General features: G+C 38.6%; 16 non-coding genes across 16 annotated transcripts; all 16 read left to right on the top strand.

The window, feature by feature from the left end:
• Positions 1-343: 343 nt before the first annotated feature.
• Trnaf-gaa lies at positions 344-445 on the top strand. The gene has a single exon. It is a non-coding gene; the product is annotated as a tRNA-Phe (tRNA).
• A 181-nt stretch (positions 446-626) lies between these two features.
• Positions 627-698, top strand: Trnae-uuc. The gene has a single exon. It is a non-coding gene; the product is annotated as a tRNA-Glu (tRNA).
• Positions 699-2,508: 1,810 nt separating this feature from the next.
• Positions 2,509-2,611, top strand: Trnaf-gaa. The gene has a single exon. It is a non-coding gene; the product is annotated as a tRNA-Phe (tRNA).
• Positions 2,612-3,863: 1,252 nt separating this feature from the next.
• Trnae-uuc lies at positions 3,864-3,935 on the top strand. Its single transcript has one exon. It is a non-coding gene; the product is annotated as a tRNA-Glu (tRNA).
• Positions 3,936-4,142: 207 nt separating this feature from the next.
• Positions 4,143-4,244, top strand: Trnaf-gaa. Its single transcript has one exon. It is a non-coding gene; the product is annotated as a tRNA-Phe (tRNA).
• A 432-nt stretch (positions 4,245-4,676) lies between these two features.
• On the top strand, positions 4,677-4,778 carry Trnaf-gaa. Its single transcript has one exon. It is a non-coding gene; the product is annotated as a tRNA-Phe (tRNA).
• Positions 4,779-5,491: 713 nt separating this feature from the next.
• On the top strand, positions 5,492-5,563 carry Trnae-uuc. Its single transcript has one exon. It is a non-coding gene; the product is annotated as a tRNA-Glu (tRNA).
• Positions 5,564-5,770: 207 nt separating this feature from the next.
• On the top strand, positions 5,771-5,872 carry Trnaf-gaa. The gene has a single exon. It is a non-coding gene; the product is annotated as a tRNA-Phe (tRNA).
• Positions 5,873-6,304: 432 nt separating this feature from the next.
• Positions 6,305-6,406, top strand: Trnaf-gaa. The gene has a single exon. It is a non-coding gene; the product is annotated as a tRNA-Phe (tRNA).
• A 181-nt stretch (positions 6,407-6,587) lies between these two features.
• Trnae-uuc lies at positions 6,588-6,659 on the top strand. The gene has a single exon. It is a non-coding gene; the product is annotated as a tRNA-Glu (tRNA).
• A 997-nt stretch (positions 6,660-7,656) lies between these two features.
• Positions 7,657-7,728, top strand: Trnaa-ugc. Its single transcript has one exon. It is a non-coding gene; the product is annotated as a tRNA-Ala (tRNA).
• Positions 7,729-7,907: 179 nt separating this feature from the next.
• Positions 7,908-8,009, top strand: Trnaf-gaa. Its single transcript has one exon. It is a non-coding gene; the product is annotated as a tRNA-Phe (tRNA).
• A 181-nt stretch (positions 8,010-8,190) lies between these two features.
• On the top strand, positions 8,191-8,262 carry Trnae-uuc. The gene has a single exon. It is a non-coding gene; the product is annotated as a tRNA-Glu (tRNA).
• Positions 8,263-9,457: 1,195 nt separating this feature from the next.
• On the top strand, positions 9,458-9,529 carry Trnae-uuc. The gene has a single exon. It is a non-coding gene; the product is annotated as a tRNA-Glu (tRNA).
• Positions 9,530-9,635: 106 nt separating this feature from the next.
• On the top strand, positions 9,636-9,737 carry Trnaf-gaa. The gene has a single exon. It is a non-coding gene; the product is annotated as a tRNA-Phe (tRNA).
• A 708-nt stretch (positions 9,738-10,445) lies between these two features.
• On the top strand, positions 10,446-10,517 carry Trnae-uuc. Its single transcript has one exon. It is a non-coding gene; the product is annotated as a tRNA-Glu (tRNA).
• Positions 10,518-12,932: the final 2,415 nt, after the last annotated feature.

The following is a 12,932-nucleotide window of genomic DNA, read 5'->3' as shown; positions in this document are numbered from 1 at the left end:
ATAAATTTATGGAGAAAACATCATCGTATCATGATACTATTCTTCGCGCTGTTAATAAGCGAGAAAACATTTCCTAAGTTAAGCAGATATCCCATATGGTCTAGCGCTTAGGATTTCTGGTTTTCACCCAGACGGCCCGGGTTTGACTCCCTGTATGGGAAAAATGCATTTTTTTAAATCTAGAAGGTCTTACTTTTATAATTAGAATAAGTTTTGATTATTGCGCAAAAACAATGGCGAAGAAGAGCAGTCCTTCTTTGTTTGACATTTTGCGCACTTTTTAGTTTTTCATACAAAATTCATCATATTTAAGCCCGAGTAGACGAAGTCTGGACATGAACTTGCCAAAATAGCTCAGTTGGGAGAGCGTCAGCCTGAAGATCTGAAGGTCCCTGGTTCAATCCATAGAGTTTGTAGGAACTCTGATTATTTCCGGGTTTCGGCATTTTTTAAACCATTTTTGTTGACTGTAGCTCTTTCACAGTCAAGACACGGCAGACATGTTTGTAAAGAATGGCACAAATATGAGCTTGATAAATTTATGGAGAAAACATCATCGTATCATAATACTATTCTTCGCAATGTATTTAATCAAGAAAACATTTCCTAAGGTGAGCAGATATATATCCCATATGGTCTACTGGTTAGGATTTCTGGTTTTCACCCAGACGGCCCGGGTTCGACTCCCGGTATGGGAAAAACGCATTTTTTTAAATCTAGAATGTCTTACTTTTATAATTAGATAAAGTTTTGATTATTGCGCAAAAACAATGGCGAAGAAGAGCAGTCTTTCTTTGTTTGACATTTTGCGCACTTTTTAGTTTTTCATACAAAATTCATCATATTTAAGCCCGAGCAGACGAAGTCTGGACATGAACGTGCCGAAATATCTCAGTTGGGAGAGCGTCCGACTAAAGATCTGAAGGTCCCTGGTTCAATCCGGAGAGTTTGTAGGAACTCTGAACATCCCCGTTTTTCGGCATTTCTTTAAACCATTTTTGTTGACTTTAGCTCTTTCACAGTCAAGACACGGCAGACATGTTTGTAAAGAATCGTACAAATATGAGCTTGATAAATTTATGGAGAAAATATCATCGTATCTTAATACTATTCTTCGCGCTGTGTTTAATCAAGAAAACATTTCCTAAGGTGAGCAGATATCCCATATGGTCTAGCGGTTAGGATTTCTGTTTTTCACCCAGACTGCCAGGGTTCTACTACCGGTATGGGAAAAAATGCATTTTTTTAAATCTAGAAGTTCTTACTTTTATAATTAGATAAAGTTTTGATTATTGCGAAAAAACAATGGCGAGGAAGAGCAGTCCTTCTTTGGTTGCCATTTTGCGCACTTTTTATTTTTTCATACAAAATTCATCATATTTACGCCCGAGCAGACTAATGCTGAACATGAACGTGCCGAAAAAACTCAGTTGAGAGAGCGTCAGACTGAAGATCTGAAGGTCCCTGGTTCAACCCGGAGAGTTTGTAGGAACTCTGAAAAATCGCGGTTTTCGGCATTTTTTTAAACCATTTTTGTTGACTGGAGCTCTTTCACAGTCAAGACACGGCAGACATGTTTGTTAAGTATGGCACAAATATGAGCTTGATAAATTTATGGAGAAAACATCATCGAATCATAATACTATTCTTCGCGCTGTATTTAGTCAAGAAAACATTTCCTAAGGTAAGCAGATATCCCATATGGTCTAGCGGTTAGGATTTCTGGTTTGCACCAAGACTGCCCGGGTTCGACTCCCGGTACGGGAAAATCTCTTTTATTTTAATCTAGAAGTTCTTACCGATTTAATTAGATAAAGTTTCGACTATTGCGCAAAAACAAAGTTTTGAATATTGCGCAAGAAACAATGGCGAGGAAGAGCAGTCTTTCTTTGGTTGCCATTTTGGCACTTTTTATTTTTTCATTCAAAATTCATCATATTTAAGCCCGAGCAGACTAAGTCTGGACATGAACGTGTCGAAATAGCTCAGTTTGGATAGCGTCAGACTGAAGATCTGAAGGTCCCTGGTGCAATCTGGAGAGTTTGTAATAACTCTGAAAAATACCGGGTTTCGGCATTTTTTTAAACCATTTTTGTTAACTGGAGCTCTTTCACAGTCAAGACACGGCAGACATGTTTGTAAAGAATGGCACAAATATGAGCTTGATAAATTTATGGAGAAAACATCATCGTATCATAATACCATTCTTCGCGCTGTATTTAATCAAGAAAACATTTCCTAAGGTGAGCAGATATCCCATATGGACTAGCGGTTAGGATTTCTGGTTTTCACCCAGACGGCACGGGTTGTACTCCCGGTATGGGAAAAATGCATTTTTTTAAATCTAGAAGGTCTTACTTTTATAATTAGATAAAGTTTTGATTATTGCGCAAAAACAATGGCAAAGAAGAGCAGTCCTTCTTTGGTTGCCATTTTGCGCACTTTTTATTTTTTCATTCAAAATTCATCATATTTAAGCCCGAGCAGACTAAGGCTGGACATGAACGTGCCGAAATAGCTCAGTTGGGAGAGCGTCAGACTGAAGATCTGAAGGTCCTTGGTGCAATTCCGCAGAGTTTGTAGGAACTCTGAACAATCCCGGGTTTCGGCATTTCTTTAAACCATTTTTGTTGACTGGAGCTCTTTCACAGTCAAGACGCGGCAGACATGTTTGTAAAGAATGGCACAAATATGAGCTTGATAAATTTATGGAGAAAACATCATCGTATCATAATACTATTCTTCGCAAGGTATTTAATCAAGAAAACATTTCCTAAGGTGAGCAGATATATATCCCATATGGTCTAGCGGTTAGGATATCTGGTTTTCACTCAGACGGACCGGATGCGACTCCCGGTATGGGAAAAATGCATTTTTTTAAATCTAGAAGTTCTTACTTTTATAATTAGATTAAGTTTTGATTATTGCGCAAAAACAATTGCGAGGAAGAGCAGTCCTTCTTTGGTTGCCATTTTGGCACTTTTTATTTTTTCATACAAAATTCTTCATATTTAAGCCCGAGCAGACTAAGTCTGGACATGAACGTGCCGAAATAGCTCAGTTGTTAGAGCGTCAGTATGAAGATCTGAAGGTCCCTGGTTCAATCCGGAGAGTTTGTAGAAACTCTGAAAAATCCCGGGTTTCGGCATGTTTTTAAACCATTTTTGTTAACTGGAGCTCTTTCACAGTCAAGACGCGGCAGACATGTTTGTAAAGAATGGCACAAATATGAGCTTGATAAATTTATGGAGAAAACATCATCGTATCATAATACTATTCTCCGCAATGTATTTAATCAAGAAAACATTTCCTAAGGTGAGCAGATATATATCCCATATGGTCTAGCGGTTAGGATATCTGGTTGTCACTCAGACGGACCGGGTGCGACTCCCGGTATGGTAAAAATGCATTTTTTTAAATCTAGAAGGTTTTACTCTTATAATTAGATAAAGTTTTGATTATTGCGCAAAAACAATGGCGAAGAAGAGCAGTCCTTCTTTGGTTGCCATTTTGCGCACTTTTTATTTTTTTACTCAAAATTCATCATATTTAAGCCCGAGCAGACTAAGTCTGGACATGAACGTGACGAAATAGCTCAGTTGGGAGAGCGTCAGACTGACGATCTGAAGGTCCTTGGTGCAATCCGGAGAGTTTGTAGGAACTCTGAACAATCCCGGGTTTCGACATTTCTTTAAACCATTTTTGTTGACTGTAGATTTTCACAGTCAAGACACGGCAGACATGTTTGTAAAGTATGGCACAAATATGAGCTTAATAAATTTATGGAGAAAACATCACCGTATCATGATACTATTCTTTGCGCTGTTAATAAGCAAGAAAACATTTTCTAAGTTAAGCAGATATCCCATATGGTCTAGCGGTTAGGATTTCTGGTTTTCACCCAGACTGCCAGGGTTCGACTCCCGGTACGGGAAAATCTCTTTTATTTTAATCTAGAAGTTCTTACCGATTTAATTAGATAAAGTTTCGACTATTGCGCAAAAACAAAGTTTTGAATATTGCGCAAAAAACAATGGCGAGGAAGAGCAGTCTTTTTTTGGTTGCCATTTTGGCACTTTTTATTTTTTCATTCAAAATTCATCATATTTAAGCCCGAGCAGACTAAGTGTGGACATGAACGTGCCGAAATAGCTCAGTTGGGAGAGCGTCAGACTGAAGATCTGAAGGTCCCTGGTTCAATCCGGAGAGTTTGTAGGAACTCTGAAAAATCCCGGGTTTCGGCATTTTTTTAAACCATTTTTGTTAACTGGAGCTCTTTCACAGTCAAGACACGGCAGACATGTTTGTAAAGTATGGCACATATATGAGCTTAATAAATTTATGGAGAAAACATCATCGTATCATGATACTATTCTTCGCGCTGTTAATAAGCAAGAAAACATTTCTTAAGTTGAGCAGATATCCCATATGGTCTAGCGGTTAGGATTTCTGGTTTTCACCCAGACGGCCCGGGTTCTACTCAAGGTATGGGAAAAATGCATTTTTTTTAATCTAGAAGGTCTTACTTTTATAATTAGAAAAAGTTTTGATTATTGCGCAAAAACAATGGCGAAGAAGAGCAGTCCTTCTTTGTTTGACATTTTGCGCACTTTTTAGTTTTTCATACAAAATTCATCATATTTAAGCCCGAGCAGACGAAGTCTGGACGTGAACTTGCCGAAATAGCTCAGTTGGGAGAGCGTCAGACTGAAGATCTGAAGGTCCCTGGTTCAATCCGGAGAGTTTGTAGGAACTCTGAACATTCCCGGGTTTCGGCAATTTTTTAAACCATTTTTGTTGACTGGAGCTCTTTCACAGTCAAGACACGGCAGACATGTTTGTAAAGAATGGTACAAATATGAGCTTGATAAATTTATGGAGAAAACATCATCGTATCATAATACTATTCTTCGCGCTGTATTTAATCAAGAAAACATTTCCTAAGGTGAGCAGATATCCCATATGGTCTAGCGGTTAGGATTTCTGCTTTTCACCCAGACTGCCAGGGTTCGACTCCCGGTATGGGAAAAAATGCATTTTTTTAAATCTAGAAGTTCTTACTTTTATAATTAGATAAAGTTTTGATTATTGCGCAAAAACAATGGCGAAGAAGAGCAGTCCTTCTTTGGTTGCCATTTTGCCCACTTTTTATTATTTTATTCAAAATTCATCATATTTAAGCCCGAGCAGACTAAGTCTGGACATAAACGTGCCGAAATAGCTCAGTTGGGAGAGCTTCAGACAGAAGATCTGAAGGTCCCTGATTCAATCCGGAGAGTTTGTAGCAACTCTGAAAAATCCCGGGTTCCGGCATTTTTTTAAACCATTTTTGTTAACTGGAGCTCTTTCACTGTCAAGACACGGCAGACATGTTTGTAAAGAATGGCACAAATATGAGCTTGATAAATTTATGGAGAAAACATCATCGTATCATAATACTATTCTTCGCGCTGTATTTAATCAAGAAAACATTTCCTAAGGTGAGCAGGTATCCCATATGGTCTAGCGGTTAGGATTTCTGGTTTTCACCCAGACGGCCCGGGTTCGACTCCCGTTATGGGAAAATCTCTTTTATTTTAATCTAGAAGTTCTTACCGATTTAATTAGATAAAGTCTCGACTATTGCGCAAAAACAAAGTTTTGATTATTGCGCAAAAACAATGGCGAGGAAGAGCAGTCCTTCTTTGGTTGCCATTTTGGCACTTTTTAATTTTTTCATTCAAAATTCATCATATTTAAGCCCGAGCAGACTAAGTGTGGAAATGAACGTGCCGAAAAAGCTCAGTTGGGAGAGCGTCAGACTGAAGATCTGAAGGTCCCTGGTTCAATCCGGAGAGTTTGTAGGAACTCTGAAAAATCCCGGGTTTCGGCATTTTTTTAAACCATTTTTGTTAACTGGAGCTCTTTCACAGTCAAGACACGGCAGACATGTTTGTAAAGTGTGGCACATATATGAGCTTAATAAATTTATGGAGAAAACATCATCGTATCATGATACTATTCTTCGCGCTGTTAATAAGCGAGAAAACATTTCCTAAGTTAAGCAGATATCCCATATGGTCTAGCGCTTAGGATTTCTGGTTTTCACCCAGACGGCCCGGGTTTGACTCCCTGTATGGGAAAAATGCATTTTTTTAAATCTAGAAGGTCTTACTTTTATAATTAGAATAAGTTTTGATTATTGCGCAAAAACAATGGCGAAGAAGAGCAGTCCTTCTTTGTTTGACATTTTGCGCACTTTTTAGTTTTTCATACAAAATTCATCATATTTAAGCCCGAGTAGACGAAGTCTGGACATGAACTTGCCAAAATAGCTCAGTTGGGAGAGCGTCAGCCTGAAGATCTGAAGGTCCCTGGTTCAATCCATAGAGTTTGTAGGAACTCTGATTATTTCCGGGTTTCGGCATTTTTTAAACCATTTTTGTTGACTGTAGCTCTTTCACAGTCAAGACACGGCAGACATGTTTGTAAAGAATGGCACAAATATGAGCTTGATAAATTTATGGAGAAAACATCATCGTATCATAATACTATTCTTCGCAATGTATTTAATCAAGAAAACATTTCCTAAGGTGAGCAGATATATATCCCATATGGTCTACTGGTTAGGATTTCTGGTTTTCACCCAGACGGCCCGGGTTCGACTCCCGGTATGGGAAAAACGCATTTTTTTAAATCTAGAATGTCTTACTTTTATAATTAGATAAAGTTTTGATTATTGCGCAAAAACAATGGCGAAGAAGAGCAGTCTTTCTTTGTTTGACATTTTGCGCACTTTTTAGTTTTTCATACAAAATTCATCATATTTAAGCCCGAGCAGACGAAGTCTGGACATGAACGTGCCGAAATATCTCAGTTGGGAGAGCGTCCGACTAAAGATCTGAAGGTCCCTGGTTCAATCCGGAGAGTTTGTAGGAACTCTGAACATCCCCGTTTTTCGGCATTTCTTTAAACCATTTTTGTTGACTTTAGCTCTTTCACAGTCAAGACACGGCAGACATGTTTGTAAAGAATCGTACAAATATGAGCTTGATAAATTTATGGAGAAAATATCATCGTATCTTAATACTATTCTTCGCGCTGTGTTTAATCAAGAAAACATTTCCTAAGGTGAGCAGATATCCCATATGGTCTAGCGGTTAGGATTTCTGTTTTTCACCCAGACTGCCAGGGTTCTACTACCGGTATGGGAAAAAATGCATTTTTTTAAATCTAGAAGTTCTTACTTTTATAATTAGATAAAGTTTTGATTATTGCGAAAAAACAATGGCGAGGAAGAGCAGTCCTTCTTTGGTTGCCATTTTGCGCACTTTTTATTTTTTCATACAAAATTCATCATATTTACGCCCGAGCAGACTAATGCTGAACATGAACGTGCCGAAAAAACTCAGTTGAGAGAGCGTCAGACTGAAGATCTGAAGGTCCCTGGTTCAACCCGGAGAGTTTGTAGGAACTCTGAAAAATCGCGGTTTTCGGCATTTTTTTAAACCATTTTTGTTGACTGGAGCTCTTTCACAGTCAAGACACGGCAGACATGTTTGTTAAGTATGGCACAAATATGAGCTTGATAAATTTATGGAGAAAACATCATCGAATCATAATACTATTCTTCGCGCTGTATTTAGTCAAGAAAACATTTCCTAAGGTAAGCAGATATCCCATATGGTCTAGCGGTTAGGATTTCTGGTTTGCACCAAGACTGCCCGGGTTCGACTCCCGGTATGGGAAAAATGCATTTTTTTAAATCTAGAAGGTATTACTTTTATAATTAGATAAAGTGTTGATTATTGCGCTAAAACAATGGCGAGGAAGAGCAGTGCTTCTTTGGTTGCCATTTTGCGCAAAATTTTTTTGCATTCAAAATTCATCATATTTAAGCCCGAGCAGACTAAGTCTGGACATGAACAACCGAAATAGCTCAGTTGTGAGAGCATCAGACTGAAGATCTGAAGGTCCCTGGTTCAATCCGGAGAGTTTGTAATAATTCTGAAAAATCCCGGGTTTCGGCATTTTTTAAACCATTTTTGTTAACTGGAGCTCTTTCACAGTCAAGACACGGCAGACATGTTTGTAAAGAATGGCACAAATATGAGCTTGATAAATTTATGGAGAAAACGTCATCGTATCATAATACTATTCTTCGCAATGTATTTAATCAAGAAAACATTTCCTAAGGTGAACAGATATATATCCCATATGGTCTACCGGTTAGGATTTCTGGTTTTCACCCAGACGGCCCGGGTTCGACTCCCGGTATGGGAAAAACGCATTTTTTTAAATCTTGAAGGTCTTACTTTTATAATTAGATAAAGTTTTGATTATTGCGCAAAAACAATGGCGAAGAAGAGCAGTCCTTCTTTGTTTGACATTTTGCGCACTTTTTAGTTTTTCATACAAAATTCATCATATTTAAGCCCGAGCAGACGAAGTCTGGACATGAACGTGCCGAAATATCTCAGTTGGGAGAGCGTCCGACTGAAGATCTGAAGGTCCCTGGTTCAATCCGGAGAGTTTGTAGGAACTCTGAACATCCCCGTTTTTCGGCATTTCTTTAAACCATTTTTGTTGACTGTAGCTCTTTCACAGTCAAGACACGGCAGACATGTTTGTAAAGAATCGTACAAATATGAGCTTGATAAATTTATGGAGAAAACATCATCGTATCTTAATACTATTCTTCGCGCTGTGTTTAATCAAGAAAACATTTCCTAAGGTGAGCAGATATCCCATATGGTCTAGCGGTTAGGATTTCTGGTTTTCACCCAGACTGCCAGGGTTCTACTACCGGTATGGGAAAAAATGCATTTTTTTAAATCTAGAAGTTCTTACTTTTATAATTAGATAAAGTTTTGATTATTGCGAAAAAACAATGGCGAGGAAGAGCAGTCCTTCTTTGGTTGCCATTTTGCGCACTTTTTATTTTTTCATACAAAATTCATCATATTTACGCCCGAGCAGACTAATGCTGAACATGAACGTGCCGAAAAAACTCAGTTGAGAGAGCGTCAGACTGAAGATCTGAAGGTCCCTGGTTCAACCCGGAGAGTTTGTAGGAACTCTGAAAAATCGCGGTTTTCGGCATTTTTTTAAACCATTTTTGTTAACTGGAGCTCTTTCACTGTCAAGACACGGCTTACATGTTTGTAAAGTATGGCACAAATATGAGTTTGATGAATTTATGGAGAAAACATCATCGTATCATGATACTATTATTCGCGCTGTTAATAAGAAAGAAAACATTACCTAAGGTGAACAGATATCCCATATGGTCTAGCGGTTAGGATTTCTGGTTTTCACCCAGACTGCCCGGGTTCTACTCCTGGTATAAGAAAAATGCATTTTTTTTTTAATCTAGAAATTCGTATATATTCATGATACATGTTATATGATATATGTTTATGATACTATTCTTCGCCCTGTATTTAATCAAGAAAACATTTCCTAAGGTGAGCAGATATCCCATATGGTCTAGCGGTTAGGATTTCTGGTTTTCACCCAGACTGCCCGGGTTAGACTCCCGGTATGGGAAAAATGCATTTTTTTAAATCTAGAAGGTCTGACTTTTATAAAAAAAATTTTCTCATTCAAAATTCATCATATTTAAGCCCGAGCAGACTAAGTCTGGACATGAACGTGCAGAAATAGCTCAGTTGGGAGAGCGTCAGACTGAAGATCTGAAGGTCCCTGGTTCAATCCGGAGAGTTTGTAGTTACTCTGAAAAATCCCGGGTTTCGGCATTTTTTAAACCATTTTTTTTGACTGGGGCTCTTTCACAGTCAAGACACGGCAGACATGTTTGTTAAGTATGGCACAAATATGAGCTTGAAAAATTTATGGAGAAAACATCATCGAATCATAATACTATTCTTCGCGCTGTATTTAGTCAAGAAAACATTTCCTAAAGTGAGCAGATATCCCATATGGTCTAGCGGTTAGGATTTCTGGTTTTTACTCAGACGGCCCGGGTTCTACTCCCGATATGGGAAAAATGCATTTTTTTAAATCTAGGTCTTACTTTTATAATTAGATAAAGTTTTGATTATTGCGCAAAACCAATGGCGAGGAAGAGCAGTCCTTTTTTGGTTGCCATTTTGCGCACATTTTTTTTTCATTCAAAATTCATCATATTTAAGCCCGAGCAGACTAAGGATAGACATGAACGTGCCGAAATAGCTCAATTGGGAGAGCGTCAGACTAAAGATCCGAAGGTCCCCGGTTCAATCCGGTGAGTTTGTAGTAACTCTGAACAATCACGGGTTTCGGTATTTTTTTAAACCATTTTTGTTGCCTGGAGCTCTTTCACAGTCAAGACACATGCAGACATGTTTGTGAAGTATGGCACATATATGAGTTTGATAAATTTATTAGATGTAACATAATCGTATCATGATACTATTCTTCGCGCTGTATTTAATCAAGAAAACATTTCCTAAGGTAAGCAGATATCCCATATGGTCTAGCGGTTAGGATTTCTGGTTTTCACCAAGACTGCCCGGGTTCGACTCCCGGTATGGGAAAAATGCATTTTTTTAAATCTAGAAGGTATTACTTTTATAATTAGATAAAGTGTTGATTATTGCGCAAAAACAATGGCGAGGAAGAGCAGTGCTTCTTTGGTTGGCATTAGGCGCACCTTTTATTTTGCCATTTAAAATTCATCATACTTAAACCCGATGAGACTGTTGCTGGACTTGAACGTGCCGAAATAGCTCAGTTTGGATAGCGTCAGACTGAAGATCTGAATGTTCCTGATTCAATCCGTAGACTTTGTAGGAACTCTGAACAATCCCGGGTTTCGGCATTTTTTTATACCATTTTTGTTGACTGGAGCTCTTTCACAGTAAAGACATGGCAGACATGTTTGTTAAGTATGGCACAAATATGAGTTTGATAAATTTATGGAGAAAACATTATCGTATCATGATACTATTCTTCGCGCTGTTATTAATCAAGAAAACATTACCTAAGGTGAGCAGATATCCCATATGGTGTAGCGGTTAGGATTTCTGGTTTTCGCCCAGACTGGCCCGGTTCAACTCCCGGTATGGGAAAAATGCCTTTTTTTAAATCTAGAAGGTCTTACATTTTTAATTAGATAAAGTTTCGACTGTTGCGCAAAAACAATGGCGAGGAAGAGCAGTCCTTCTTTGGTTGGCATTACGCGCACCTTTTATTTTCCCATTTAAAATTCATCATACTTAAACCCGAGGAGACTGTTGCTGTATTTGAACTTGCGAAATAGCTCAGTTCGGAGAGCGTCAGACTGAAGATCTGAAGGTCCCTGGTTCAATCCGGAGAGTTTGTAGGAACTCTGAACAATCGCGGGTTTCAGCATCTTTTAAAAACATTTTTGTTAAATGGATCTCTTTGACAGTCAAGACACGGCATACATATTTGTAAAGTATGTCACAAACATGAGTTTGATAAATTTATGGAGAAAACATCATCGTATCATGATACTATTCTTTGCGCTTCTAATTACCAAGAAAACATTACCTAAGGTGAGCAGATATCCCATATGGTCTAGCGGTTAGGATTTCTGGTTTTCACCCAAACTGCCCGGGTTCTACTCCCGGTATGGGAAAAATGCATTTTTTTTTAAATCTAGAAGGTCTTACTTTTATTATTAGATAAAGTTTGGATTATTGCCCATAAACAATGGCGAGGAAGAGCAGTCCTTCTTTGGTTGGCATTAGGCGCACCTTTTATTTTCCCATTAAAAATTCATCATATTTAAGCCCGAGCAGACTAAGGCTGGACATGAACTTTCCAAAATAGCGCATTTGGGAGAGCGTCAGACTGAAGATCTGAAGGTTCCTGGTTCAATCCGGAGAGTTTGCAGGAACTCTGAACAGTCCTGGGTTTCGGCAATTTTTGAAAACATTTTTGGTGCTTGGAACTCACGTGACGTGGTTGTTGTGACTAGAAGCAAAATATGCTGATGTCATCAAAATAAAAAACATTTATTTCTCGTGAAAGAAACTCCGTATAACAACAAAACTTGGTGTCATGTATGTATGTGTCAAGGGCAACGATGCGTGACGTCATCGATAACGTCACTTTAAGAACAACTATCACGATGTTATATCTATAGAAACAAAAAGCCCAAGCTGTCGTGGTCGTGTACCAGAACAATGAATACAATACACCAAAAACTGGAACTCGACTCTGCCAAATTGTCGTCTTTACTAAGACTTCTTCATGGCAGACTGAGTATATACATATATCCTAAACGAATCATATGACAATCAAACTTGGTATGTGTCTTTTATGTGTCAAGGTGGGTGCAGGAATATTGTCACGTGGTTGTGACGTCATCAAACTGACGTCACTAGAAGCAAAATTAAGCTGACTTCACCAAAATAAAAAAATTGATTGGCTGTTGAAAATGGCGTGCTGTGATGGGTTCGAATATAAGGGGCGGAAGTGACGTCACGGGTGGACTTGGCCTTTGAACTTTGGCGTGGGGAGGAGGATGGTGATTGGTCGGATTTGAGGGGGCTGAACTGATCTTAATAGTCCACACCATATTTAGAGCAAAACCATATTTATTAACGAAAGAACATTAATACAAAGGTCCATAAAGAGTAAGTTATTTATGAAGTATCTATAATAGTGTTCTTAGTCTTCCCATTGAATGTTGGAAAAGTCAATGACTGGCACTTCGAGTGCGCGTTCACCCTCTACTTGGATTCTTAACACTCGTCATTAAAACTTGGTGTAGGTGTTGGATTACCTGTGATAGCAGTCTGCTCTTGGGGTGGTGTTTGGTTATCTGTGGAAGCAGTCTGACCGTTAGCTTCGATGGCTTGTACTAAAGTGTGTAGTTCATTCCCATTTTCCATGATGTACCGGAAGTTGGCGTAGGATTGTAGTCATGCAAAGACACGTGGCGCCAGTGAGGTCGATTGCATGTCGTTTAATCTTCGAAG

This window comes from Nematostella vectensis, chromosome 11 (assembly GCF_932526225.1).
Source record: "Nematostella vectensis chromosome 11, jaNemVect1.1, whole genome shotgun sequence".
NCBI lineage: Eukaryota > Metazoa > Cnidaria > Anthozoa > Actiniaria > Edwardsiidae > Nematostella > Nematostella vectensis.
The sequence above is the reverse complement of the archived record's forward strand: the minus strand, read 5'-3'. Positions and strand labels throughout refer to the sequence as shown.